Source organism: Rhipicephalus microplus, unplaced genomic scaffold (assembly GCF_043290135.1).
Source record: "Rhipicephalus microplus isolate Deutch F79 unplaced genomic scaffold, USDA_Rmic scaffold_13, whole genome shotgun sequence".
Lineage (NCBI taxonomy): Eukaryota > Metazoa > Arthropoda > Arachnida > Ixodida > Ixodidae > Rhipicephalus > Rhipicephalus microplus.
The window spans coordinates 6305148-6323483 of NW_027464586.1; the positions used below are offsets into that span (position 1 = coordinate 6305148).

The following is an 18336-nucleotide window of genomic DNA, read 5'->3' on the forward strand; positions in this document are numbered from 1 at the left end:
CTGATAGCTCTGAAGAAATGTTCTGACGGTGGTGAGAGTGGAGCACGACTGTCTCCGTGGCGCAATTGGCTAGCGCGATCGGCTGTTAATCGAAAGGTTGGAGGTAGCAGCCCTCCCGGGAGTGGTGTGTTGCTTTTTATTCTTTGGGCTGATAGCTTTGAAGATATGTTCTGATGGAGGTGAGAGTGCAGCAGGTCTGTCTCCGTGGCGCAATCGGCTAGCGCGAACGGCTGTTAACCGAAAGGTTGGAGGTACGAGCCCACCCAGTGGTGGTGCGGCGCTTTTTTTTTCTTTGGGCTGATAGCTTTGAAGATATGTTCTGATGGTGGTGAGAGTGGAGCACGACTGTCTCCGTGGCGCAAGTGGCTATTCGATCGGCTGTTAACAGAAATGTTGGATGTTCGAGCCCTCCCGGGAGTGGTGTGTTGCTTTTTTTTCTTTGGGCTGATAGCTTTGAAGCTATGTTCTGATGGTGGTGAGAGTGAAGCAGGACTGTCTCCGTGGCGCAATTGGCTACCGCGATCGGTTGTTAACCGAAAGGTTGGAGGTACGAGCCCACCCGGTGGAGGTGCGGCGCTTTTTTTTCTTTGGACTGATAGCTTTGAAGATATGTTCTGATGGTGGTGAGAGTGGAGCACGACTGTCTCCGTGGCGCAATTGGCTAGCGCGATCGGCTGTTAACCGAGAGGTTGGAGGTTCGAGCCCACCCGGTGGTGGTGCGGCGCTTTTTTTTCTTTGGGCTGAGTGCTTTGAAGTTATGTTCTGATGGTGGTGAGAGTGGAGCACGACTGTCTCCGTGGCGCAATAGGCTAGCGCGATCGGCTGTTAACCGAAAAATTGGATGTTCGAGCCCTCCCGGGAGTGGTGTTTTGCTTTTTTTTCTTTGGGCTGATAGCTTCGAAGATATGTTCTGATAGTGGTGATAGTGAAGCAGGACTGTCTCCGTGGCGCAATTGGCTACCGCGATCGGCTGTTAACCGAAAGGTTGGAGGTACAAGCCCACCCGGTGGAGGTGCGGCGCTTTTTTTTCTTTGGGCTAATAGCTTTGAAGATATGTTCTGGTGGTAGTGAGTGTGGAGCAGGACTGTATCCTTGGCGCATATGGCTAGCGCGATCGGCTGTTAACTGAAAGGTTGGATGTTCGAGCCCTCCTGGGAGTGGTGTGTTGCTTTTTTTTCTTTAGGCCGATAGTTTGGAAGACATGTTCTGATGGTGGTGAGAGTGGAGCAGGACTGTCTCCGTGGCGCAATTGGCTAACGTGATCGGCTGTTAACCGATAGGTTGGAGGTACGAGCCCTCCCGGGAGTGGTGTGTTGCTTTTTTTTATTTGGACTGATAGTTTTGAAGATATGTTCTGATGGTGGTGAGAGTAGAGCGCGACTGTCTCCGTGGCGCAATTGGCTAGCGCGATTGGCTGTTAACCGAGAGGTTGGAGGTTCGAGCCCACCCAGTGGTGGTGTGGCGCTTTTTTTCTTTGGGCTCATAGCTCTGAAGGAATGTTCTCATGGTGGTGAGAGTAGAGCACGACTGTCTTCGTGGCGCAATTGGCTATGCGATCGGCTGTTAACTGAAAGGTTGGAGGTTCGAGCCCTCCCGGGAGTGGTGTGTTGCTTTTTTTATTTTGGGCTGATAGCTTTGAAGATATGTTCTGCTGGTGATGAGTGTGGAGCAGGACTGTCTCCGTGGCGCAATTGGCTAGCGCGATCGGCTGTTAACCGAAAGGTTGGAGGTACGAGCCCTCCCGGGACTGGTGCGTTGCTTTTTCTTCTTTGGGCTGATAGCTTTGAAGATATGTTCTGATGGTGGTGAGAGTGGAGCACGACTGTCTCCGTGGCGCAATTGTCTAGCGCGATCGGCTGTTAACCGAAAGGTTGGATGTACGAGCCCTCCTGGGAGTGGTGTGTTGCTTTTTTTTCTTTGGGCCGATAGTTTGGAAGATATGTTCTGATGGTGGTGAGAGTGGAGCAGGACTGTCTCCGTGGCGCAATAGGCTACCGCGATCGGCTGTTAACCGAAAGGTTGGAGGTAAGAGCCCACCCGGTGGAGGTGCGGCGCTTTTTTTTCTTTGGACTGATAGCTTTGAAGATATGTTCTGATGGTGGTGAGAGTGGAGCGCGACTATCTCCGTGGCGCAATTGGCTAGCGCGATCGGCTGTTAACCGAGAGGTTGGAGGTTCGAGCCCTCCCGGGAGTGGTGTGTTGCTTTTGTTTCTTTGGGCTGATAGCTTTGAAGATATGTTCTCATGGTGGTGAGAGTGGAGCAGGACTGTCCCCGTGGCGCAATTGGCTAGCGCGATCGGCTATTAACCGAAAGGTTGGAGGTTCGAGCCCTCCCGGGAGTGGTGTGTTGCTTTTTTTATTTTGGGCTGATAGCATTGAAGATATGTTCTGGTGGTGGTGAGTGTGGAGCAGGACTGTCTCCGTGGCGCAATTGGCTAGCGCGATCGGCTGTTAACCGAAAGGTTGGAGGTACGAGCCCTCCCGGGACTGGTGCGTTGCTTTTTCTTCTTTGGGCTGATAGCTTTGAAGATATGTTCTGCTGGAGGCGAGAGTGAAGCACGACTGTCTCCATGGCGCAATTGGCTAGCGCGATCGGCTGTTAACCGAAAGGTTGGAGGTACGAGCCCTCCCGGGAGTGGTGGGTTGCTTTTTTTATATTGGGCTGATAGCTTTGAAGATATATTCTGGTGGTGGTGAGTGTGGAGTAGGACTGTCTCCGTGGCGCATATGGCTAGCGCGATCGGCTGTTAACTGAAAGGTTAGATGTACGATACCTCCTGGGAGTGGTGTGTTGCTTTTTTTTCTTTGGGCCGATAGTTTGGAAGATATGTTCTGATGGTGGTGAGAGTGGAGCAGGACTGTCTCCGTGGCGCAATAGGCTACCGCGATCGGCTGTTAACCGAAAGGTTGGAGGTACGAGCCCACCCGGTGGAGGTGCGGCGCTTTTTTTTCTTTAGACTGATAGCTTTGAAGATATGTTCTGATGGTGGTGAGAGTGGAGCACGACTATCTCCGTGGCGCAATTGGCTAGCGCGATCGGCTGTTAACCGAGAGTTTGGAGGTTCGAGCCCACTCAGTGGTGGTGCGGCGATTTTTTTCCTTCGGGCTAATAGCTCTGAAAAAATGTTCTGACGGTGGTGAGAGTGGAGCACGACTGTCTCCGTGGCGCAATTGCCTAGCGCGATCGGCAGTTAACCGAAAGGTTGGAGGTACGAGCCCTCCCGGGAGTGGTGTGTTGCTTTTTTTGGGCTGATAGCTTTGAAGATATGTTCTGATGGTGGTGAGAGTGGAGCAGGACTGTCTCCGTGGCGCAATTGGCTAGCGTGATCGGCTGTTAACCGAAAGGTTGGAGGTACGAGCCCACCCGCTGGTGGTTCGGCGCTTTTTTTCTTTGGGCTGATAGCTTTGAAGATATGTTCTGATGGTGATGAGAGTGGAGCACGACTGTTTCCGTGGCGCAATTGGCTAGCGCGATCGGCTGTTAACCGAAAGGTTGGAGGTACGAGTCACCCGGTGGTGGTGCGGCGCTTTTTATCTTTGGGCTGATAGCTCTGAAGAAATGTTCTGACGGTGGCGAGAGTGAAGCACGACTGTCTCCGTGGCGCAATTGGCTAGCGCGATCGGCTGTTAACCGAAAGGTTGGAGGTACGAGCCCTCCCGGGAGTGGTGTGTTGCTTTTTTATATTGGGCTGATAGCTTTGAAGATATGTTCTGGTGGTGGTGAGTGTGGAGCAGGACTGTATCCGTGGCGCATATGGCTAGCGCGATCGGCTGTTAACTGAAAGGTTGGATGTTCGAGCCCTCCTGGGAGTGGTGTGTTGCTTTTTTTTCTTTGGGCCGATAGTTTGGAAGATATGTTCTGATGGTGGTGAGAGTGGAGCAGGACTGTCTCCGTGGCGCAATTGGCTAGCGCGATCGGCTGTTAACCGAAACGTTGGAGGTACGAGCCCACCCGCTGGCGGTGCGGCGCTTTTTTTCTTTGGGCTGATAGCTTTGAAGATATGTTCTGATGGTGGTGAGAGTGGAGCACGACTGTCTCCGTGGCGCAATTGGCTAGCGCGATCGGCTGTTAACCGAAAGGTTGGAGGTACGAGCCCACCCGGTGGTGGTGCGGCGCTTTTTTTCTTTGGGCTGATAGCTCTGAAGAAATGTTCTGACGGTGATGAGAGTGGAGCACGACTGTCTCCGTGGCGCAATTGGCAAGCGCGATCGGCTGTTAATCGAAAGGTTGGAGGTAGCAGCCCTCCCGGGAGTGGTGTGTTGCTTTTTATTCTTTGGGCTGATAGCTTTGAAGATATGTTCTGATGGAGGTGAGAGTGCAGCAGGTCTGTCTCCGTGGCGCAATCGGCTAGCGCGAACGGCTGTTAACCGAAAGGTTGGAGGTACGAGCCCACCCAGTGGTGGTGCGGCGCTTTTTTTTTCTTTGGGCTGATAGCTTTGAAGATATATTCTGATGGTGGTGAGAGTGGAGCACGACTGTCTCCGTGGCGCAAGTGGCTATTCGATCGGCTGTTAACTGAAAGGTTGGATGTTCGAGCCCTCCAGGGAGTGGTGTGTTGCTTTTTTTTCTTTGGGCTGATAGCTTTGAAGCTATGTTCTGATGGTGGTGAGAGTGAAGCAGGACTGTCTCCGTGGCACAATTGGCTACCGCGATCGGCTGTTAACCGAAAGGTTGGAGGTACGAGCCCACCCGGTGGAGGTGCGGCGCTTTTTTTTCTTGGGACTGATAGCTTTGAAGATATGTTCTGATGGTGGTGAGAGTGGAGCACGACTGTCTCCGTGGCGCAATTGGCTAGCGCGATCGGCTGTTAACCGAGAGGTTGGAGGTTCGAGCCCACCCGGTGGTGGTGCGGCGCTTTTTTTTCTTTGGGCTGAGTGCTTTGAAGTTATGTTCTGATGGTGGTGGGAGTGGAGCACGACTGTCTCCGTGGCGCAATAGGCTAGCGCGATCGGCTGTTAACCGAAAAATTGGATGTTCGAGCCCTCCCGGGAGTGGTGTTTTGCTTTTTTTTCTTTGGGCTGATAGCTTCGAAGATATGTTCTGATAGTGGTGATAGTGAAGCAGGACTGTCTCCGTGGCGCAAGAGGCTACCGCGATCGGCTGTTAACCGAAAGGTTGGAGGTACAAGCCCACCCGGTGGAGGTGCGGCGCTTTTTGTTCTTTGGGCTAATAGCTTTGAAGATATGTTCTGGTGGTGGTGAGTGTGGAGCAGGACTGTATCCGTGGCGCATATGGCTAGCGCGATCGGCTGTTAACTGAAAGGTTGGATGTTCGAGCTTTCCTGGGAGTGGTGTGTTGCTTTTTTTTCTTTAGGCCGATAGTTTGGAAGATATGTTCTGATGGTGGTGAGAGTGGAGCAGGACTGTCTCCGTGGCGCAATTGGCTAACGCGATCGGCTGTTAACCGATAGGTTGGAGGAACGAGCCCTCCCGGGAGTGGTGTGTTGCTTTTTTTTCTTTGGACTGATAGCTTTGAAGATATGTTCTGATGGTGGTGAGAGTGGAGCACGACTGTCTCCGTGGCGCAAGTGGCTATTCGATCGGCTGTTAACTGAAAGGTTGGATGTTCAAGCCCTCCAGGGAGTGGTGTGTTGCTTTTTTTTCTTTGGGCTGATAGCTTTGAAGCTATGTTCTGATGGTGGTGAGAGTGAAGCAGGACTGTCTCCGTGGCGCAATTGGCTACCGCGATCGGCTGTTAACCGAAAGGTTGGAGGTTCGAGCCCACCCAGTGGTGGTGTGGCGATTTTTTTCTTTGGGCTGATAGCTCTGAAGGAATGTTCTGACGGTGGTGAGAGTAGAGCACGACTGTCTTCGTGGCGCAATTGGCTATGCGATCGGCTGTTAACTGAAAGGTTGGAGGTTGGAGCCCTCCCGGGAGTGGTGTGTTGCTTTTGTTTCTTTGGGCTGATAGCTTTGAAGATATGTTCTCATGGTGGTGAGAGTGGAGCACGACTGTCTCCATGGCGCAATTGGCTAGCGCGATCGTCTGTTCACCGAGAGGTTGGAGGTTCAAGCCCACCCGGTGGTGGTGCGGCGATTTTTTTCCTTTGGGCTGATAGCTCAGAAAAAATGTTCTGACTGTGGCGACAGTGGAGCACGACTGTCTCCATGGCGCAATTGGCTAGCGCGATCGGCTGTTAACCGAAAGGTTGGAGGTACGAGCCCTCCCTGGAGTGGTGTGTTGCTTTTTTTATATTGGGCTGATAGCTTTGAAGATATGTTCTAGCGGTGGTGAGTGTGGAGCAGTACTGTATCCGTGGCGCATATGGCTAGCGCGATCGGCTGTTAACTGAAAGGTTGGATGTTCGAGCCCTCCTGGGAGTGGTGTGTTGTTTTTTTTTCTTTGGGCCGATAGTTTGGAAGATATGTTCTGATGGTGGTGAGAGTGGAGCAGGACTGTCTCCGTGGCGCAATTGGCTAGCGCGATCGGCTGTTAACCGAAAGGTTGTGGGTACGAGTCACCCGGTGGTGGTGCGGCGCTTTTTTTCTTTGGGCTGATAGCTCTGAAGAAATGTTCTGACGGTGGCGAGAGTAAAGCACGACTGTCTCCGTGGCGCAATTGGCTAGCGCGATCGGCTGTTAACCGAAAGGTTGGAGGTACGAGCCCTCCCTGGAGTGGTGTGTTGCTTTTTTTTATATTGGGCTGATAGCTTTGAAGATATGTTCTAGCGGTGGTGAGTGTGGAGCAGTACTGTATCCGTGGCGCATATGGCTAGCGCGATCGGCTGTTAACTGAAAGGTTGGATGTTCGAGCCCTCCTGGGAGTGGTGTGTTGTTTTTTTTTCTTTGGGCCGATAGTTTGGAAGATATGTTCTGATGGTGGTGAGAGTGGAGCAGGACTGTCTCCGTGGCGCAATTGGCTAACGCGATCGGCTGTTAACCGATAGGTTGGAGGTACGAGCCCTCCCGGGAGTGGTGAGTTGCTTTTTTTATTTTGGGCTGATAGTTTTGAAGATATGTTCTGATGGTGGTGAGAGTGGAGCACGACTGTCTCCGTGGCGCAATCGGATAGCGCGATCGGCTGTTAACCGAAAGGTTGGAGGTACGAGCCCACCCAGTGGTGGTGCGGCGCTTTTTTTTCTTTGGGCTGATAGCTCTGAAGAAATGTTCTGACGGTGGCGAGAGTGAAGCACGACTGTCTCCGTGGCGCGATTGGCTAGCGCGATCGGCTGTTAACCGAAAGGTTGGAGGTACGAGCCCTCCCGGGAGTGGTGTGTTGCTTTTTTTATATTGGGCTGATAGCTTTGAAGATATGTTCTGGTGGTGGTGAGTGTGGAGCAGGACTGTCTCCGTGGCGCATATGGCTAGCGCGATCGGCTGTTAACTGAAAGGTTGGATGTTCGAGCCCTCCTGGGAGTGGTGTGTTGCTTTTTTTTCTTTGGGCCGATAGTTTGGAAGATATGTTCTGATGGTGGTGAGAGTGGAGCAGGACTGTCTCCGTGGCGCAATTGGCTAGCGCGATCGGCTGTTAACCGAAAGGTTGGAGGTACGAGCCCACCCGGTGGTGGTGCGGCGCTTTTTTTCTTTGGGCTGATAGCTCTGAAGAAATGTTCTGACGGTGGTGAGAGTGGAGCACGACTGTCTCCGTGGCGCAATTGGCTAGCGCGATCGGCTGTTAATCGAAAGGTTGGAGGTAGCAGCCCTCCCGGGAGTGGTGTGTTGCTTTTTATTCTTTGGGCTGATAGCTTTGAAGATATGTTCTGATGGAGGTGAGAGTGCAGCAGGTCTGTCTCCGTGGCGCAATCGGCTAGCGCGAACGGCTGTTAACCGAAAGGTTGGAGGTACGAGCCCACCCAGTGGTGGTGCGGCGCTTTTTTTTTCTTTGGGCTGATAGCTTTGAAGATATGTTCTGATGGTGGTGAGAGTGGAGCACGACTGTCTCCGTGGCGCAAGTGGCTATTCGATCGGCTGTTAACAGAAATGTTGGATGTTCGAGCCCTCCCGGGAGTGGTGTTTTGCTTTTTTTTCTTTGGGCTGATAGCTTTGAAGCTATGTTCTGATGGTGGTGAGAGTGAAGCAGGACTGTCTCCGTGGCGCAATTGGCTACCGCGATCGGTTGTTAACCGAAAGGTTGGAGGTACGAGCCCACCCGGTGGAGGTGCGGCGCTTTTTTTTCTTTGGACTGATAGCTTTGAAGATATGTTCTGATGGTGGTGAGAGTGGAGCACGACTGTCTCCGTGGCGCAATTGGCTAGCGCGATCGGCTGTTAACCGAGAGGTTGGAGGTTCGAGCCCACCCGGTGGTGGTGCGGCGCTTTTTTTTCTTTGGGCTGAGTGCTTTGAAGTTATGTTCTGATGGTGGTGAGAGTGGAGCACGACTGTCTCCGTGGCGCAATAGGCTAGCGCGATCGGCTGTTAACCGAAAAATTGGATGTTCGAGCCCTCCCGGGAGTGGTGTTTTGCTTTTTTTTCTTTGGGCTGATAGCTTCGAAGATATGTTCTGATAGTGGTGATAGTGAAGCAGGACTGTCTCCGTGGCGCAATTGGCTACCGCGATCGGCTGTTAACCGAAAGGTTGGAGGTACAAGCCCACCCGGTGGAGGTGCGGCGCTTTTTTTTCTTTGGGCTAATAGCTTTGAAGATATGTTCTGGTGGTAGTGAGTGTGGAGCAGGACTGTATCCTTGGCGCATATGGCTAGCGCGATCGGCTGTTAACTGAAAGGTTGGATGTTCGAGCCCTCCTGGGAGTGGTGTGTTGCTTTTTTTTCTTTAGGCCGATAGTTTGGAAGACATGTTCTGATGGTGGTGAGAGTGGAGCAGGACTGTCTCCGTGGCGCAATTGGCTAACGTGATCGGCTGTTAACCGATAGGTTGGAGGTACGAGCCCTCCCGGGAGTGGTGTGTTGCTTTTTTTTATTTGGACTGATAGTTTTGAAGATATGTTCTGATGGTGGTGAGAGTGGAGCGCGACTGTCTCCGTGGCGCAATTGGCTAGCGCGATTGGCTGTTAACCGAGAGGTTGGAGGTTCGAGCCCACCCAGTGGTGGTGTGGCGCTTTTTTTCTTTGGGCTCATAGCTCTGAAGGAATGTTCTCATGGTGGTGAGAGTAGAGCACGACTGTCTTCGTGGCGCAATTGGCTATGCGATCGGCTGTTAACTGAAAGGTTGGAGGTTCGAGCCCTCCCGGGAGTGGTGTGTTGCTTTTTTTATTTTGGGCTGATAGCTTTGAAGATATGTTCTGCTGGTGATGAGTGTGGAGCAGGACTGTCTCCGTGGCGCAATTGGCTAGCGCGATCGGCTGTTAACCGAAAGGTTGGAGGTACGAGCCCTCCCGGGACTGGTGCGTTGCTTTTTCTTCTTTGGGCTGATAGCTTTGAAGATATGTTCTGATGGTGGTGAGAGTGGAGCACGACTGTCTCCGTGGCGCAATTGTCTAGCGCGATCGGCTGTTAACCGAAAGGTTGGATGTACGAGCCCTCCTGGGAGTGGTGTGTTGCTTTTTTTTCTTTGGGCCGATAGTTTGGAAGATATGTTCTGATGGTGGTGAGAGTGGAGCAGGACTGTCTCCGTGGCGCAATAGGCTACCGCGATCGGCTGTTAACCGAAAGGTTGGAGGTAAGAGCCCACCCGGTGGAGGTGCGGCGCTTTTTTTTCTTTGGACTGATAGCTTTGAAGATATGTTCTGATGGTGGTGAGAGTGGAGCGCGACTATCTCCGTGGCGCAATTGGCTAGCGCGATCGGCTGTTAACCGAGAGGTTGGAGGTTCGAGCCCTCCCGGGAGTGGTGTGTTGCTTTTGTTTCTTTGGGCTGATAGCTTTGAAGATATGTTCTCATGGTGGTGAGAGTGGAGCAGGACTGTCCCCGTGGCGCAATTGGCTAGCGCGATCGGCTATTAACCGAAAGGTTGGAGGTTCGAGCCCTCCCGGGAGTGGTGTGTTGCTTTTTTTATTTTGGGCTGATAGCTTTGAAGATATGTTCTGGTGGTGGTGAGTGTGGAGCAGGACTGTCTCCGTGGCGCAATTGGCTAGCGCGATCGGCTGTTAACCGAAAGGTTGGAGGTACGAGCCCTCCCGGGACTGGTGCGTTGCTTTTTCTTCTTTGGGCTGATAGCTTTGAAGATATGTTCTGCTGGAGGCGAGAGTGAAGCACGACTGTCTCCATGGCGCAATTGGCTAGCGCGATCGGCTGTTAACCGAAAGGTTGGAGGTACGAGCCCTCCCGGGAGTGGTGGGTTGCTTTTTTTATATTGGGCTGATAGCTTTGAAGATATATTCTGGTGGTGGTGAGTGTGGAGTAGGACTGTCTCCGTGGCGCATATGGCTAGCGCGATCGGCTGTTAACTGAAAGGTTAGATGTACGATACCTCCTGGGAGTGGTGTGTTGCTTTTTTTTCTTTGGGCCGATAGTTTGGAAGATATGTTCTGATGGTGGTGAGAGTGGAGCAGGACTGTCTCCGTGGCGCAATAGGCTACCGCGATCGGCTGTTAACCGAAAGGTTGGAGGTACGAGCCCACCCGGTGGAGGTGCGGCGCTTTTTTTTCTTTGGACTGATAGCTTTGAAGATATGTTCTGATGGTGGTGAGAGTGGAGCACGACTGTCTCCGTGGCGCAATTGGCTAGCGCGATCGGCTGTTAACCGAGAGTTTGGAGGTTCGAGCCCACTCAGTGGTGGTGCGGCGATTTTTTTCCTTCGGGCTAATAGCTCTGAAAAAATGTTCTGACGGTGGTGAGAGTGGAGCACGACTGTCTCCGTGGCGCAATTGCCTAGCGCGATCGGCAGTTAACCGAAAGGTTGGAGGTACGAGCCCTCCCGGGAGTGGTGTGTTGCTTTATTTATATTGGGCTGATAGCTTTGAAGATATGTTCTGATGGTGGTGAGAGTGGAGCACGACTGTCTCCGTGGCGCAATTGGCTTGCGCGATCGGCAGTTAACTGAAAGGTTGTAGGTTCGAGCCCACCCGGTGGTGGTGTGGCGCTTTTTTTTCTTTGGGCTGATAGCTTTGATTATATGTTCTGATGGTGGTAAGAGTGGAGCACGACTGTCTCCGTGGCGCAATTGGCTAGTGCGATCGGCTGTTAACCGAAAGGTTGGAGGTTCGAGCCCACCTGGTGGTGGTGCGGCGCTTTTTTTTTTCTTTGGGCTGATAGCTTTGAAGATATGTTCTGATGGTGGTGAGAGTGCAGCACGACTGTCTCTGTGGCGCAATTGGCTAGCGCGATCGGCTGTTAACCTAAAGGTTGGAGGTACGAGCCCACCCGGTGGTGGTGCCGCGCTTTTTTCTGGGCTGATAGCTCTGAAGAAATGTTCTGACGGTGGTGAGAGTGGAGCACGACTGTCTCCGTGGCGCAACTGGCTAGCGCGATCAACTGTTAACCGAAAGGTTGGAGGTCCGAGCCCAACCGGTGGAGATGCGGCTCTTTTTTTTCTTTGGACTGATAGCTTTGAAGATATGTTCTGATGGTGGTGAGAGTGGAGCACGACTGTCTCCATGGCGCAATTGGCTAGCGCGATCGTCTGTTCACCGAGAGGTTGGAGGTTCAAGCCCACCCGGTGGTGGTGCGGCGATTTTTTCCCTTTGGGCTGATAGCTCTGAAAAAATGTTCTGACGGTGGCGACAGTGGAGCACGACTGTCTCCATGGCGCAATTGGCTATGCGATCGGCTGTTAACTGAAAGGTTGGAGGTTCGAGCCCTCCCGGGAGTGGTGTGTTGCTTTTTTTGGGCTGATAGCTTTGAAGATATGTTCTGATGGTGGTGAGAGTGGAGCAGGACTGTCTCCGTGGCGCAATTGGCTAGCGTGATCGGCTGTTAACCGAAAGGTTGGAGGTACGAGCCCACCCGCTGGTGGTTCGGCGCTTTTTTTCTTTGGGCTGATAGCTTTGAAGATATGTTCTGATGGTGATGAGAGTGGAGCACGACTGTTTCCGTGGCGCAATTGGCTAGCGCGATCGGCTGTTAACCGAAAGGTTGGAGGTACGAGTCACCCGGTGGTGGTGCGGCGCTTTTTATCTTTGGGCTGATAGCTCTGAAGAAATGTTCTGACGGTGGCGAGAGTGAAGCACGACTGTCTCCGTGGCGCAATTGGCTAGCGCGATCGGCTGTTAACCGAAAGGTTGGAGGTACGAGCCCTCCCGGGAGTGGTGTGTTGCTTTTTTATATTGGGCTGATAGCTTTGAAGATATGTTCTGGTGGTGGTGAGTGTGGAGCAGGACTGTATCCGTGGCGCATATGGCTAGCGCGATCGGCTGTTAACTGAAAGGTTGGATGTTCGAGCCCTCCTGGGAGTGGTGTGTTGCTTTTTTTTCTTTGGGCCGATAGTTTGGAAGATATGTTCTGATGGTGGTGAGAGTGGAGCAGGACTGTCTCCGTGGCGCAATTGGCTAGCGCGATCGGCTGTTAACCGAAACGTTGGAGGTACGAGCCCACCCGCTGGCGGTGCGGCGCTTTTTTTCTTTGGGCTGATAGCTTTGAAGATATGTTCTGATGGTGGTGAGAGTGGAGCACGACTGTCTCCGTGGCGCAATTGGCTAGCGCGATCGGCTGTTAACCGAAAGGTTGGAGGTACGAGCCCACCCGGTGGTGGTGCGGCGCTTTTTTTCTTTGGGCTGATAGCTCTGAAGAAATGTTCTGACGGTGATGAGAGTGGAGCACGACTGTCTCCGTGGCGCAATTGGCAAGCGCGATCGGCTGTTAATCGAAAGGTTGGAGGTAGCAGCCCTCCCGGGAGTGGTGTGTTGCTTTTTATTCTTTGGGCTGATAGCTTTGAAGATATGTTCTGATGGAGGTGAGAGTGCAGCAGGTCTGTCTCCGTGGCGCAATCGGCTAGCGCGAACGGCTGTTAACCGAAAGGTTGGAGGTACGAGCCCACCCAGTGGTGGTGCGGCGCTTTTTTTTTCTTTGGGCTGATAGCTTTGAAGATATATTCTGATGGTGGTGAGAGTGGAGCACGACTGTCTCCGTGGCGCAAGTGGCTATTCGATCGGCTGTTAACTGAAAGGTTGGATGTTCGAGCCCTCCAGGGAGTGGTGTGTTGCTTTTTTTTCTTTGGGCTGATAGCTTTGAAGCTATGTTCTGATGGTGGTGAGAGTGAAGCAGGACTGTCTCCGTGGCACAATTGGCTACCGCGATCGGCTGTTAACCGAAAGGTTGGAGGTACGAGCCCACCCGGTGGAGGTGCGGCGCTTTTTTTTCTTGGGACTGATAGCTTTGAAGATATGTTCTGATGGTGGTGAGAGTGGAGCACGACTGTCTCCGTGGCGCAATTGGCTAGCGCGATCGGCTGTTAACCGAGAGGTTGGAGGTTCGAGCCCACCCGGTGGTGGTGCGGCGCTTTTTTTTCTTTGGGCTGAGTGCTTTGAAGTTATGTTCTGATGGTGGTGGGAGTGGAGCACGACTGTCTCCGTGGCGCAATAGGCTAGCGCGATCGGCTGTTAACCGAAAAATTGGATGTTCGAGCCCTCCCGGGAGTGGTGTTTTGCTTTTTTTTCTTTGGGCTGATAGCTTCGAAGATATGTTCTGATAGTGGTGATAGTGAAGCAGGACTGTCTCCGTGGCGCAAGAGGCTACCGCGATCGGCTGTTAACCGAAAGGTTGGAGGTACAAGCCCACCCGGTGGAGGTGCGGCGCTTTTTGTTCTTTGGGCTAATAGCTTTGAAGATATGTTCTGGTGGTGGTGAGTGTGGAGCAGGACTGTATCCGTGGCGCATATGGCTAGCGCGATCGGCTGTTAACTGAAAGGTTGGATGTTCGAGCTTTCCTGGGAGTGGTGTGTTGCTTTTTTTTCTTTAGGCCGATAGTTTGGAAGATATGTTCTGATGGTGGTGAGAGTGGAGCAGGACTGTCTCCGTGGCGCAATTGGCTAACGCGATCGGCTGTTAACCGATAGGTTGGAGGAACGAGCCCTCCCGGGAGTGGTGTGTTGCTTTTTTTTCTTTGGACTGATAGCTTTGAAGATATGTTCTGATGGTGGTGAGAGTGGAGCACGACTGTCTCCGTGGCGCAAGTGGCTATTCGATCGGCTGTTAACTGAAAGGTTGGATGTTCAAGCCCTCCAGGGAGTGGTGTGTTGCTTTTTTTTCTTTGGGCTGATAGCTTTGAAGCTATGTTCTGATGGTGGTGAGAGTGAAGCAGGACTGTCTCCGTGGCGCAATTGGCTACCGCGATCGGCTGTTAACCGAAAGGTTGGAGGTTCGAGCCCACCCAGTGGTGGTGTGGCGATTTTTTTCTTTGGGCTGATAGCTCTGAAGGAATGTTCTGACGGTGGTGAGAGTAGAGCACGACTGTCTTCGTGGCGCAATTGGCTATGCGATCGGCTGTTAACTGAAAGGTTGGAGGTTGGAGCCCTCCCGGGAGTGGTGTGTTGGTTTTGTTTCTTTGGGCTGATAGCTTTGAAGATATGTTCTCATGGTGGTGAGAGTGGAGCAGGACTGTCTCCGTGGCGCAATTGGCTAGTGCGATCGGCTGTTAACCGAAAGGTTGGAGGTTCGAGCCCTCCCGGGAGTGGTGTGTTGCTTTTTTTATTTTGGGCTGATAGCTTTGAAGATATGTTCTGGTGGTGGTGAGTGTGAAGCAGGACTGTCTCCGTGGCGCAATTGGCTAGCGCGATCGGCTGTTAACCGAAAGGTTGGAGGTACGAGCCCTCCCGGGACTGGTGCGTTGCTTTTTCTTCTTTGGGCTGATAGCTTTGAAGATATGTTCTGATGGTGGTGAGAGTGGAGCACGACTGTCTCCGTGGCGCAATTGGCTAGCGCGATCGGCTGTTAACCGAAAGGTTGGATGTACGAGCCCTCCTGGGAGTGGTGTGTTGCTTTTTTTTCTTTGGGCCAATAGTTTGGAAGATATGTTCTGATGGTGGTGAGAGTGGAGCAGGACTGTCTCCGTGGCGCAATAGGCTACCGCGATCGGCTGTTAACCGAAAGGTTGGAGGTACGAGCCCACCCGGTGGAGGTGCGGCGCTTTTTTTTCTTTGGACTGATAGCTTTGAAGATATGTTCTGATGGTGGTGAGAGTGGAGCGCGACTATCTCCGTGGCGCAATTGGCTAGCGCGATCGGCTGTTAACCGAGAGGTTGGAGGTTCGAGCCCTCCCGGGAGTGGTGTGTTGCTTTTGTTTCTTTGGGCTGATAGCTTTGAAGATATGTTCTCATGGTGGTGAGAGTGGAGCAGGACTGTCTCCGTGGCGCAATTGGCTAGCGCGATCGGCTGTTAACCGAAAGGTTGGAGGTTCGAGCCCCCCCGGGAGTGGTGTGTTGCTTTTTTTATTTTGGGCTGATAGCTTTGAAGATATGTTCTGGTGGTGGTGAGTGTGGAGCAGGACTGTCTCCGTGTCGCAATTGGTTAGCGCGATCGGCTGTTAACCGAAAGGTTGGAGGTACGAGCCCTCCCGTGACTGGTGCGTTGCTTTTTCTTCTTTGGGCTGATAGCTTTGAAGATATGTTCTTATGGTGGCGAGAGTGAAGCACGACTGTCTCCGTGGCGCAATTGGCTAGCGCGATCGGCTGTTAACCGAAAGGTTGGAGGTACGAGCCCTCCCGGGAGTGGTGGGTTGCTTTTTTTATATTGGGCTGATAGCTTTGAAGATATATTCTGGTGGTGGTGAGTGTGGAGTAGGACTGTCTCCGTGGCGCATATGGCTAGCGCGATCGGCTGTTAACTGAAAGGTTGTATGTACGAGCCCTCCTGGGAGTGGTGTGTTGCTTTTTTTTCTTTGGGCCGATAGTTTGGAAGATATGTTCTGATGGTGGTGAGAGTGGAGCACGACTGTCTCCGTGGCGCAATTGGCTAGCGCGATCGGCAGTTAACCGAAAGGTTGGAGGTACGAGCCCTCCCGGGAGTGGTGTGTTGCTTTATTTATATTGGGCTGATAGCTCTGAAGAAATGTTCTGACGGTGGTGAGAGTGGAGCACGACTGTCTCCGTGGCGCAACTGGCTAGCGCGATCAACTGTTAACTGAAAGGTTGGAGGTCCGAGCCCAACCGGTGGAGGTGCGGCTCTTTTTTTTCTTTGGACTGATAGCTTTGAAGATATGTTCTGATGGTGGTGAGAGTGGAGGACGACTGTCTCCATGGCGCAATTGGCTAGCGCGATCGTCTGTTCACCGAGAGGTTGGAGGTTCAAGCCCACCCGGTGGTGGTGCGGCGATTTTTTTCCTTTGGGCTGATAGCTCTGAAAAAATGTTCTGACGGTGGCGACAGTGGAGCACGACTGTCTCCATGGTGCAATTGGCTATGCGATCGGCTGTTAACTGAAAGGTTGGAGGTTCGAGCCCTCCCGGGAGTGGTGTGTTGCTTTTTTTTGGGCTGATAGCTTTGAAGATATGTTCTGATGGTGATGAGAGTGGAGCACGACTGTCTCCGTGGCGCAATTGGCTAGCGCGATCGGCTGTTAACCGAAAGGTTGGAGGTACGAGTCACCCGGTGGTGGTGCGGCGCTTTTTTTCTTTGGGCTGATAGCTCTGAAGAAATATTCTGACGGTGGCGAGAGTGAAGCACGACTGTCTCCGTGGTGCAATTGGCTAGCGCGATCGGCTGTTAACCGAAAGGTTGGAGGTACGAGCCCTCCCGGGAGTGGTGCGTTGCTTTTTTTATATTGGGCTGATAGCTTTGAAGATATGTTCTGGTGGTGGTGAGTGTGGAGCAGGACTGTATCCGTGGCGCATATGGCTAGCGCGATCGGCTGTTAACTGAAAGGTTGGATGTTCGAGCCCTCCTGGGAGTGGTGTGTTGCTTTTTTTTCTTTGGGCCGATAGTTTGGAAGACATGTTCTGATGGTGGTGAGAGTGGAGCAGGACTGTCTCCGTGGCGCAATTGGCTAGCGCGATCGGCTGTTAACCGAAACGTTGGAGGTACGAGCCCACCCGCTGGTGGTGCGGCGCTTTTTTTCTTTGGGCTGATAGCTTTGAAGATATGTTCTGATGGTGGTGAGAGTGGAGCACGACTGTCTCCGTGGCGCAATTGGCTAGCGCGATCGGCTGTTAACCGAAAGGTTGGAGGTACGAGCCCACCCGGTGGTGGTGCGGCGCTTTTTTTCTTTGGGCTGATAGCTCTGAAGAAATGTTCTGACGGTGGTGAGAGTGGAGCACGACTGTCTCCGTGGCGCAATTGGCTAGCGCGATCGGCTGTTAATCGAAAGGTTGGAGGTAGCAGCCCTCCCGGGAGTGGTGTGTTGCCTTTTATTCTTTGGGCTGATAGCTTTGAAGATAAGTTCTGATGGAGGTGAGAGTGCAGCAGGTCTGTCTCCGTGGCGCAATCGGCTAGCGCGAACGGCTGTTAACCGAAAGGTTGGAGGTACGAGCCCACCCAGTTGTGGTGCGGCGCTTTTTTTTTCTTTGGGCTGATAGCTTTGAAGATATGTCCTGATGGTGGTGAGAGTGGAGCACGACTGTCTCCGTGGCGCAAGTGGCTATTCGATCGGCTGTTAACTGAAAGGTTGGATGTTCGAGCCCTCCAGGGAGTGGTGTGTTGCTTTTTTTTCTTTGGGCTGATAGCTTTGAAGCTATGTTCTGATGGTGGTGAGAGTGGAGCACGACTGTCTCCGTGGCGCAATTGGCTAGCGCGATCGGCTGTTAACCGAGAGGTTGGAGGTTCGAGCCCACCCGGTGGTGGTGCGGCGCTTTTTTTTCTTTGGGCTGAGTGCTTTGAAGTTATGTTCTGATGGTGGTGGGAGTGGAGCACGACTGTCTCCGTGGCGCAATAGGCTAGCGCGATCGGCTGTTAACCGAAAAATTGGTTGTTCGAGCCCTCCCGGGAGTGGTGTTTTGCTTTTTTTCTTTGGGCTGATAGCTTCGAAGATATGTTCTGATAGTGGTGATAGTGAAGCAGGACTGTCTCCGTGGCGCAAGTGGCTACCGCGATCGGCTGTTAACCGAAAGGTTGGAGGTACAAGCCCACCCGGTGGAGGTGCGGCGCTTTTTTTTCTTTGGGCTAATAGCTTTGAAGATATGTTCTGGTGGTGGTGAGTGTGGAGCAGGACTGTATCCGTGGCGCATATGGCTAGCGCGATCGGCTGTTAACTGAAAGGTTGGATGTTCGAGCCCTCCTGGGAGTGGTTTGTTGCTTTTTTTTCTTTAGGCCGATAGTTTGGAAGATATGTTCTGATGGTGGTGAGAGTGGAGCAGGACTGTCTCCGTGGCGCAATTGGCTAACGCGATCGGCTGTTTACCGATAGGTTGGAGGTACGAGCCCTCCCGGGAGTGGTGTGTTGCTTTTTTTTCTTTGGACTGATAGCTTTGAAGATATGTTCTGATGGTGGTGAGAGTGGAGCGCGACTGTCTCCGTGGCGCAATTGGCTACCGCGATTGGCTGTTAACCGAGAGGTTGGAGGTTCGAGCCCGCCCAGTGGTGGTGTGGCGATTTTTTTCTTTGGGCTGATAGCTCTGAAGGAATGTTCTGACGGTGG

At 52.6% G+C, this 18336-nt stretch overlaps 5 non-coding genes across 5 annotated transcripts; all 5 read left to right on the plus strand.

Annotated features, from left to right (window-relative positions):
- The first annotated feature begins 2117 nt into the window (after positions 1-2117).
- On the plus strand, positions 2118-2194 carry TRNAN-GUU (transfer RNA asparagine (anticodon GUU)). Its single transcript has one exon. It is a non-coding gene; the product is annotated as a tRNA-Asn (tRNA).
- A 71-nt stretch (positions 2195-2265) lies between these two features.
- Positions 2266-2342, plus strand: TRNAN-AUU (transfer RNA asparagine (anticodon AUU)). Its single transcript has one exon. It is a non-coding gene; the product is annotated as a tRNA-Asn (tRNA).
- A 7305-nt stretch (positions 2343-9647) lies between these two features.
- Positions 9648-9724, plus strand: TRNAN-GUU (transfer RNA asparagine (anticodon GUU)). The gene has a single exon. It is a non-coding gene; the product is annotated as a tRNA-Asn (tRNA).
- Positions 9725-9795: 71 nt separating this feature from the next.
- Positions 9796-9872, plus strand: TRNAN-AUU (transfer RNA asparagine (anticodon AUU)). The gene has a single exon. It is a non-coding gene; the product is annotated as a tRNA-Asn (tRNA).
- Positions 9873-14958: 5086 nt separating this feature from the next.
- TRNAN-GUU (transfer RNA asparagine (anticodon GUU)) lies at positions 14959-15035 on the plus strand. Its single transcript has one exon. It is a non-coding gene; the product is annotated as a tRNA-Asn (tRNA).
- The last annotated feature ends 3301 nt before the right edge of the window (positions 15036-18336 follow it).